This window comes from Ovis aries, chromosome 22 (genome assembly GCF_016772045.2).
Source record: "Ovis aries strain OAR_USU_Benz2616 breed Rambouillet chromosome 22, ARS-UI_Ramb_v3.0, whole genome shotgun sequence".
NCBI lineage: Eukaryota > Metazoa > Chordata > Mammalia > Artiodactyla > Bovidae > Ovis > Ovis aries.
In genome coordinates, this window is record NC_056075.1 from 6,385,060 (window position 1) to 6,395,577 (window position 10,518).

General features: G+C 40.8%; 1 long non-coding RNA gene across 1 annotated transcript; it reads right to left on the reverse strand.

The window, feature by feature from the left end:
• Positions 1-2,087: 2,087 nt before the first annotated feature.
• On the reverse strand, positions 2,088-9,208 carry LOC132658397 (uncharacterized). Its single transcript, XR_009598003.1, has 2 exons — positions 7,976-9,208; positions 2,088-6,439 (listed from the first exon to the last, which is right to left on the reverse strand). It is a non-coding gene; the product is annotated as an uncharacterized LOC132658397 (long non-coding RNA).
• Positions 9,209-10,518: the final 1,310 nt, after the last annotated feature.

Genomic DNA, 10,518 nt, shown 5'->3' on the forward strand with positions numbered 1-10,518 from the left:
TTGTGAACTTTAAGAATCATCAGTTGGACAGATCATTTCCTGGAAAATGATTTCTATTTTTTGATAGAGCATTGATTGGTTTGCAACTCATACAAATGATGTTGCTTTACAAGCTCACCAATGCCGACAAAATTAACCTTTAATGGGAAATGCTGAAGGAATCATCAAAATTCAGCTAAAATTCTAGAAATGCCTGTATTTCTTCTGTATTTTCAAATTATTTTGTGCTTTGCCACTATTCTTCCAAGTTTCTTTAGTGGCAGGTTAAGTCTGTTAGAAATGTATGTTCAAAACTGAAGTAACAAAAAACAGACCCATCTAAAGGGGCAGATGCTATATAAATAGTTAAGCAGCATTCTTAAGACACACTATCTCACTATGTTACCTTAAATGTTGACAAATTAGAGTTACTGTTTGAATATTATTGATAAAATAATTAACAAAAATCCAGTAACAACCAACATTCATAAAATGGCTTATCTCTTTTTCTAAAACTTTAAAGATAATTTTTATTTGCACTCTCCATTGCTGACAGATTAAAGTCCAAACTTCCGCACATGGTTTAAAATCATCTGTCCTCCATTTGCCTCGGTTACTCCATATCTTGCCACTCTCTGGCCCAGTCCTGCAAACTTAATGCTCCAAACAAATTGAGCTCATTTTTATTCAGCAGGTATGTTCTCCCTCCAATTCTGAACTTTGCAAATTCTTCATCTGAAAAGATGCTCCCTCTTCATTTTATCTAGTTATCTTTCAATGCATACAGTTGTCACCACCTCCCAGAAGTCTATTCCACTCCTCTAAGACTGTATTAGATAGCCTTCTTGCATTTATCTATAGAACACTGTAGTTGTTATGTGTGTGTGTGTGTGCTGTTACTTCAGTCATGTCTGACTCTCTGCGACCTTATGAACTGTAGTCCACCAGGCTCCTCTAGCCATGGGATTCTCCAGGCAAGAATACTGGAGTGGGTTCCCATACTCTCCTCCAGGGGATCTTCCTGACCCAGGGATTGAACTTATGTCTCCTGTGGCTCCTGTGTTGAAGGTGGATTCTTTATCGCTGAAACACCAGGGAAGCTGGTTGTTATATATTCCCTCTTCATTTATATTCATATATGGGCAATTGTTTATCTGCAAAGCCCACATAGTCAAAGGGTCTCTCTCCCATCACTGCAGCCTTAGTTCCTAACATAAAATTTTGTGACAGATTTCAAAATATACAAACTGCCTCAGACATTCTCTCATTTCATCATTACACCTTTGTGAATGGGAGAAACGAATGCTATTGTTATCACCTCAGTTTTCAAATGATGGGCCTGAGAGTCAGGGAGGTGAAATAATTAGCTCAAAAAGAGACAGATTGGTAACAAGTGTTTGAGCCTATGGACTTCCCTGGTGGTTCAGTAGCTAAGACTCTGCAGGTTCAATCTTTGGTCAAAGAACTTAGTCCCTCATGCCACAACTGAAAGTTCACATGCTCAACTAAAGATCCCACATGCCCCAACAAAGATCAAAGATCCTGCATGACACAACTAAGATCCAGCATAGTCAGATAAATACATAAATACTTAAAAAGGAGTTTGATTCTAAATCTCCATAAGTCATAGACTCTTTTCATTTAAAGGAGATCCAACTGCTAAATTAACCATACTGTCCAAACATGAGCTTTCAAAGCATAAGTAGTAAATGTAAAAGTATGCATCAATTCCTGAAAACGTATTAGTGATTTCAGAAATTGACCAGCATTTAGTGGCATCTATTCACTACAGTGGCACTTCAGTGTGGTTGAAACAATCCAAACTAAAAGCATATTCATTCTACAAAAACTAATGCAACTGTTTTCCCTGAATAGATAAAAGTTAATGTGTTTATGAATCTGCCTGTGGAGACAGGGACTGTCTGTGCCTTTCCTAGGCTATTAAATAAAAATCCACTGCATTGGACAAAGTTTTTGAAGGGAGAGTGTATTATACTCCCTTAACCTTCCACATCAAAAATGCTTCCTATCAAATTCTCCCATTTCACAAATTAACCTTGTTCTATGGAAAGAGGAGAAAGTAAAATAAACGAGAGACAAGCAAAATGTCACCAACATAATGACTTTTAAAACCATGGAACTAGGTAAAACAAAAAGGGTTGAAAATGGCTAACAAAAATCCTCTGCCTGGGTGTTCTTTTATGATTTAAAATAAGGTTTATTCATTAGCCAGAGATAGTCGGATGACTGATTTCTGCACAGAGAAACTGATATAGAAAGATAAACTTTTACCTGTTTTGAGCATTCTTTCCTTCAACCTACAGGTTTTAGCTATGTGTACCAAAAATTTTGAATTGATGTAGAAGATTCAAGAAGTTCTGGCATGAAGTAGACTTGATTCAGATTCATAAAACGCATAGGGTGGTGGAGGTAGATATCTCTACCCTTGTCCTTCAGCTTCCATGTCAAATTATACATAGTACAGGGACTTCCCCAGTGATCCAATGGTTGAGAATCTGCCTTCTAATGCAGGGAACTTGCATTCAATCCTTGATTGGAGAACTAAGATTCCATATGCTGCAGGGCAACTAAGCCCAACTAGAGAGAAGCCAGTGTGCCACTATTAAGACGATGCAACCAGACAAATAAATACATAAATAAATACAAAATAATAATATATAGTATAGATGACTCAAGAATCTGCTCCTGAAAACTTTCCATGGATTGTATTTTAAACCCTGAAATTTAAACACTTACTAAGTGAAGATTTCTTATGTAGCCAATGCCACAATGCTTTTCTTGGCATGGTTTTCTTTGTATTTCATTAGGGCGGGTATCTCACATTGAGGTAACACTGATTCCAGTGCCCTTCCACCACCAGGATCTGGTGGTGATTGAAAAATAGGAAGACAAGAACAGGGGACAGAAAGATTTTTAAGCTTGTGACTGAGCTTTATGACCCCATAGCTATCCAGTGTATTAACATAAGCCCTGGCATATAGGACAAACTGACAGCAAACATTATTCACAATGGTGAAAAAGCATTTCTGTTAAGATCAGGGACAAGACAAGGGTGACCACTCTCGCCACTATCATTCAACCTAGTTTGAAAGTCCTAGCCATGGCAATCAGAGACGAAAAAGAAATAAAATGAATCCAGATATAAAAGAAGTAAAATTCTTACTGTTTGCAAATGATATGATCCCACACATAGAAAACCCTAAAGATATCATCAGAAAACTTCTAGAGCTAATCAATGAATTTAGTAAAGTTGTGCGATACAAAATTAATACACAGAAATCCCTTGCTTTGCTATACAATAACAGCCAAAAATAAGAAAGAGAAAGTAAGGAAACAATAACATTCACTATTAAAACAAAAAGAATAAAATATCTAGGCAAAAACCTACTAAAGGAGACTAAAGATCTGTATGCAGAAAACTATAAGACACTGATGAAAGAAACCAAAGACAACACAAAAAGAAGGAGAGATATACCATGCTCTTGGATTCAAAGAATCAATATTTTCAAAATGACTATATACCAAAAACAATCTACAGATTCAAAGCAATCCCTGTCAAAGTACCAATGGCAAGTTTCACAGAACTAGAACAAAAAATTTCACAATGTGTAGGGAAACACAAAAGACCCCCAATAGCCAAAGCAATCTTGAGAAAGAAAAATGGAACTGGAGGAATCAACTTTTCTGACTTCAAGGTATAATACAAAGCTACAGTAATCAAAACAGTACAATACTGACCCCAAAACAGAAACATAGATCAATGAAATATAGATAGAAAGTCCAGAGATAAACCTATGCACCTATAGGCACCTTATCTTTGACAAAAGAGGCAAGAATATACAATGGAGAAAAGACCTTCTCTTCAGTAAGTGGTGCCAGGAAACTGGACAAATACATGCAAATGAATGAAACTAGAACACTACCTAACACCATACACAAAAAAAAACTCAAAATGGATTAACGACCTAAATACAAGGCCAGAAATTATACAAACTCTTAGAGGAAAAGAGGCAGAACACTCTTTGACATAAATAGCAACAAGATCCTCTTTGACCCACCTCCTAGAGTAATGGAAATAAAAATAAAAAATAAACATAAGGGGCTCAAATTAACCTTAAAAGTTTTTGCAGAGCAAAGGAAACTATAAACAAGATGAAAAACAACACTTACAATGGGGGAAAATAATTGCAAATGAAGCCATCGACAAAGGATTAATCTCTAAAATATATGAGCAGCTCATTATATAATATATAAGCAGTTCAATATCAGAAAAGCAAACAACCCAATAAAACATGGGCAGAAGACTTAAACAGACATTTCTTCAAAGAAGACATACAGATGACGAATAAACACATGAAAAAATATGCAACATTGCTCCTTGTTAGAGAAATATAAATCAAAACTACAATGAGATATCATCTGTCAGAATGGCCATCTACAAAAAAAATCTAACAACAATAAATGCTGAAGAGGATGTGGAGAAAATTGAACCCTCTTGAACTGATGGTGGGAATGCAAACTGGTACAGTCACTAGGGACAACAGTGTGGAGATTTCTTAGAAAGCTAGGAGTAAAGCTACCACATGACCTAGCGATCCCGCTACTGGACATATACTCTGAGAAAACAATGACTGGCGTGCACATATCAACAGTCCCAGTGTTCACTGCAGCACTGTTTAGAACAGCCAGGACATGGAAGCCACCTAGATGTTCATCCACAGATGAATGGATAAAGAACACGTGGCGCGTATATACAATGGAATACTCACTTCAGTTCGGTTCAGTGCAGTTCAGTCGCTCAGTCGTGTCCAACTCTTTGTGACCCCATGAATCACAGCATGCCAGGCCTCCCTGTCCATCACCATCTCCCGGAGTTCACTCAGACTCGCGTCCATCGAGTCAGTGATGCCATCCAGCCACCTCATCCTCTGTCGCCCCCTTCTCCTTCTGCTCCCAGTCCCTCCCAGCATCAGAGTCTTTTCCAATGAGTCAATTCTTTGCATGAGGTGGACAAAGTACTGGAGTTTCAGCTTTAGCATCAGTCCTTCCAATGAACACCCAACACTGATCTCCTTCAGGATGGACTCGTTGAATCTCCTTGTAGACCAAGGGACTCTCAAGAGTCTTCTCCAACACTACAGTTCAAAAGCATCAATTCTTCAGTGCTCAGCTTTCTTCACAGTCCAATTCTCACATCCATACATGACCACCGGAAAAACCAGAGCCTTGACTAGATGGACCTTTGTTGGCAAAGTAACATCTCTGCTTGTGAATATGCTATCTAGGTTGGTCATAACTTTCCTTCCAAGGAGTAAGTGTCTTTTAATTTCATGGCTGCAGTCACCATCCACAGTGCTTTTGGAGCCCCCAAAAATAAAGCCTGACACTGTTTCCACTGTTTCCCCATCTATTTCCCATGAAGCGATGGGACTAGATGCCATGATCTTCGTTTTCTGAATGTTGAGCTTTAAGCCAACTTTTTCGCTCTCCTCTTTCACTTTCATCAAGAGGCTTTTTAGCTCCTCTTCAGTTTCTGCCATAATGGTGGTGTCATCTGCATGTTTGAAGTTATTGATATTTCCCCCAGCAATCTTGATTCCAGCTTGTGCTTCTTCCAGCCCAGCGTTTCTCATGATGTACTCTGCATAGAAGTTAAATAAACAGGGTGACAATATACAGCCTCGACATACTCCTTTTCCTATTTAGAACCAGTCTGTTGTTCCATGTCCAGTTCTAACTGTTGCTTCCTGACCTGCATAGAGGTTTCTCAAGAGGCAGGTCAGGTGGTCTGGGAGTCCCATCTCTTTCAGAATTTTCTAGTTTATTGTGATCCACACAGTCAAAGGCTTTGCCATAGTCAGTAAAGCAGAAATGGATGTTTTTCTGGAACTCTCTTGCTTTTTCAATGATGCAGAAGATGTTGGCAATTTGATCTCTGGTTCCTCTGCCTTTTCCAAAACCCGCTTGAACAACTGGAAGTTCACGGTTTCACGTATTGCTGAAGCCTGGCTTAGAGAATTTTGAGCATTACTTTACTAGCATGTGAGATGAGTGCAATTGTGTGGTAGTTTGAACATCCTTTGGCATTGCCTTTCTTTGGGATTGGAATGAAAACTGACCTTTTCCAGTCCTATGGCCACTGCTGAGTTTTCCAAATGTGCTGGCATATTGAGTGCAGCACTTTCACAGCATCATCTTTCAGGATTTGAAAAAAGCTCAACTGGAATTCCATCACCCCCACTAGCTTTATTCATGGTGATGCTTTCTAAGGCCCATTTGACTTCACATTCTAGGATGTCTGCATCTAGTTGAGTGGTTACACCATCGTGATTATCTTGGTCATGAAGATCCTTTTTGTATAGTTCTTCTGTGTATTTTTGCCACCTCTTCTTAATATCTTCTGCTTCTTTTAGGTCCATACCATTTCTGTCCTTCTTTCCTCCATAAAAAGGAGTGAATTTGAGTCAGTTCCATTATACAAAATGAAGTAAGTCAGAAAGAGAAGAGGGGGATGGTCCTAAGATGGCAGAGGAATAGGATGGGAGACCACTTTCTCCCCCACAAATTCATCAAAAGAACATTTGAACACTGGGTAAATTCCACAAAACAACTTCTGAATGCCAGCAGAGGACATCAGGCACCCAGAAAAGCATCCCATTGTCTTTGAAAGGAGATAGGAAAAAATATATAAAAGAGAAAAAGAGAAACAAAAGAGGTAGGGACAGAGATCCGTCCCAGGAAGGGAGTCTTAAAAAAAGAGAGAAATTTCCAAACACAGAGAAACACTCTCACTGGCGAGTCTGTGGTGAGCCTTGGAACCTCAGAGGGCAACATAACCGGGAGAAAAAAATAACCAAATAATTAAAACCCACAGATTACCTGCCCAACGGTAAACCCCAGTGGAGAAGCAGCGCAGACGCCGGCATCCATCACTAGCAAGAGGGAGCTGGGCAGGGAGGAGCGGGTTCATTGCTTAGGGTAGGACCGCACCTGAATGCCCCAAGGGCAATCTGAGGGAACCAACTTGAGATAGCAAACCAGACTGTGGGATGGCTATCCCATGGAAAGCCCTAACCTAAGACACTGCCAGGCTCACTCACAGAACAAAGGACTAAGCAGAGCTGACCAGCTGCGGACCGGCCCATCCCCCGCTGGAGACAGGCAGGCGAGGGCAGCTAGAGCCAGAAGGGGGCAATCGCAGCCCCAGAGAGGCATCGTCCACCAAACTGTAAGCAGGCTTCGTTGCTAACCAAGACTTCTTCCACTGGGAGGTTCACAGCCAGAGATCAGCTCCCCAGAAGAGACAGCACACCTGAGAAGGCGTGCCGGTTGTACACCCAGAAAACCGAACAGTAGGGACAGGGGGGAGTGATAAGTCGCAGCGACCATGCTCACCAAGCACCTGGTCACCTGAGCTGCTCAGACCTGGGAAGGGCACAAAACACAGGCCCAACTGAGTCTGCATCTTTGAGGAGTACCTGAGTATCTGAACCTGAGCAGCTTAGACCTGAGAAGTGCATACAACCCAGGGCCAGCCTCAGACAGTTCCCGACAGAGCAACCTAGAGCCTAGGCAGTGTAGACAGGGAAAGCACACAGGCCATGAGCAGGGCAAACCCAGTGTGGCCGAGACACTGCGAGTACACACCAGTGTTATTTGTTTGCAGTGTTCCTCCCTCCCCACAGCACGACTGAACAAGTGAGCCTCAAAAAGTGTCCACCACCACCCCCTTGTGTCAGGGTGGAAATTAGCCACTGAAGAGACCAGCAAACAGAAGAAGCTAAAACAGAGGGAACCGCCTTGGACGTGACAGCTGCAGTAGGTTAAAATGCTGTAGTCAGTACCAACTACACAGGAAGGGGCCTATCAGTTCAGTTCAGTCGCTCAGTCGTGTCTGACTCTTTCCAACCCTATGAATCGCAGCATGCCAGGCCTTCCTGTCCATCACCATCTCCCAGAGTTCACTCAGACTCACGTCCATCGAGTCCGTGATACCATCCAGCCATCTCATCCTCTCTCGTCCCCTTCTCCTCCTGCTCCCAATCCCTCCCAGCATCAGAGTCTTTTCCAATGAGTCAACTCTTCTCATGAGGTGGCCAAAGTACTGGAGCTTCAGCTTTAGCATCATTCCTTCCAAAGAAATCCCAGGGTTCATCTCCTTCAGAATGGACTGGTTGGATCTCCTTGCAGTCCAAGGGACTCTCAAGAGTCTTCTCCAACACCACAGTTCAAAAGCATCAATTCTTCAGCGCTCAGCCTTCTTCATAGTCCAACTCTCACATCCATACATGACCACAGGAAAAACCATAGCCTTGACTAGACAGACCTTAGTCGGCAAAGTAATGTCTCTGCTTTTGAATATACTATCTAGGTTGGTCATAACTTTTCTTCCAAGGAGTAAGCGTCTTTTAATTCATGGCTGCAGTCACCATCTGCAGTGATTTCGGAGCCCCAAAAAATAAAGTCTGACACTGTTTCTACTGTTTCCCCATCTATTTCCCATAAAGTGATGGGACCGGATGCCATGATCTTCGTTTTCTGAATGTTGAGCTTTAAGCCAACATTTTCGCTCTCCTCTTTCACTTTCATCAAGAGGTTTTGTAGCTCCTCTTCACTTTCTGCCATAAGGGTGCTGTCATCTGCATATCTGAGGTTATTGATATTTCTCCCGGCAATCTTGATTCCAGCTTGCGTTTCTTCCAGTCCAGCATTTCTCATGATGTACTCTGCATATAAGTTAAATAAGCAGGGTGACAACATACAGCCTTGACGTACTCCTTTTCCTATTTGGAACCAGTCTGCTGTTCTATGTCCAGTTCTAACTGCTGCTTCCTGACCTGCATACAGATTTCTCAAGAGGCAGGTTAGGTGATCTGGTATTCCCATCTCTTTCAGAATTTTCCACAGTTGATTGTGATCCACACAGTCAAAGGCTTTGGCATAGTCAATGAATTAGAAATAGATGCTTTTCTGGAACTCTCTTGCTTTTTCCATGATCCAGCAGATGTTGGCAATTTGATCTCTGGTTCCTCTGCCTTTTCTAAAACCAACTTGAACATCAGGGAGTTCACAGTTCACGTATTGCTGAAGTCTGGCTTGGAAAATTTTGAGCATTACTTTACTAGCATGTGAGATGAGTGCAATTGTGCAGTAGTTTGAGCATTCTTTGGCATTGCCTTTCTTTGGGATTGGAATGAAAACTGACCTTTTCCAGTCCTGTGGCCACTGCTGAGTTTTCCAAATGTGCTGGCATATTGAGTGCAGCACTTTCACAGCATCATCTTTCAGGATTTGAAACAGCTCAACTGGAATTCCATCACCTCCACTAGCTTTGTTCGTAGTGATGCTTTCTATGGCCCACTCGACTTCACATTCCAAGATGTCTGGCTCTAGATTAGCGATCACATCATCATGATTATCTGGGTCATGAAGATCTTTTTTGTACAGTTCTTCCGTGTGTTCTTGCCACCTCTTCTTGCCTATAGATCTTGAGAAATATAACCCAGATCAAAGAACTATCCAAAAATGAACTGCCCACAACTGCCCACAACAGTGCCAGATAAAGTCCTAGATACATTATTACTATTATTTTTTAAATTAAAAAAATTATTTTAAGTCCTGTATTACTTCTTTAATTTTCATTTTTATAACCTACTATTACTTTGCAAAAAAACACCTATTTTTAAGAGCAAATTTCATGTATATATATACTTTATAATTTTGGTGACTTTGTTTTTTTCTTTAATACTGTATTTTTGAGAATCTAACCTCTACTCTAGATTTTTAATCTTTGCTTTTTGGTATTTGTTGTCAATTTTGGACCTTTAAGAACCTAGTCTTCAGTATCCAGTTTTACTTGGGAGGAAGATTACTGGCTTGACTGCTCTCTTCCCATTTGGGCTCTTTTCTCCACCAGGTCGCCTCTATCTCCTCCCTCCCTCTTCTCTTCTCTACCCAACTCTGTGAATCTCTTTGTGTGTTCTGGACTGTGGAGAACACTTAGAGAACTGATTACTGGCTGAATTTCTCTCTCTCCTTTTGATTCCCCCATTTATCCTTCTGGCCACCTCTGTCTCCTTCCTCCCTCTTCTCTTCTTTGTATAAGGAGAAATCAAAAGCTTTACAGACAAGCAAAAGCTGAGAGAATTCAGCACTACAAATCCAGCTCTCCAAAAAATACTAAAGGATCTTATCTAGACAGGAAACACAGAAAGAGTGCATAAACTCAAACCCAAAGCAATAAAGTAAATGGCAACGGGATCATACTTATCTATAACTACCTTAAATGTAAATGGGTTGAATGCCCCAACCAAAAGACAAAGACTGGCTGAATGGATATCAAAACAAGACCCCTATATATGTTATTTACAAGAGACCCACCTCAAAACAAGGGACACATACAGACTGAAAATGAAGCGCTGGAAAAAGATATTCCATGCAAACAGACACCAAAAGAAAGCAGGAGTAGCAATACTGAGATAAAATAGACTTTAAAACAAAGGCTGTGAAGAGACACAA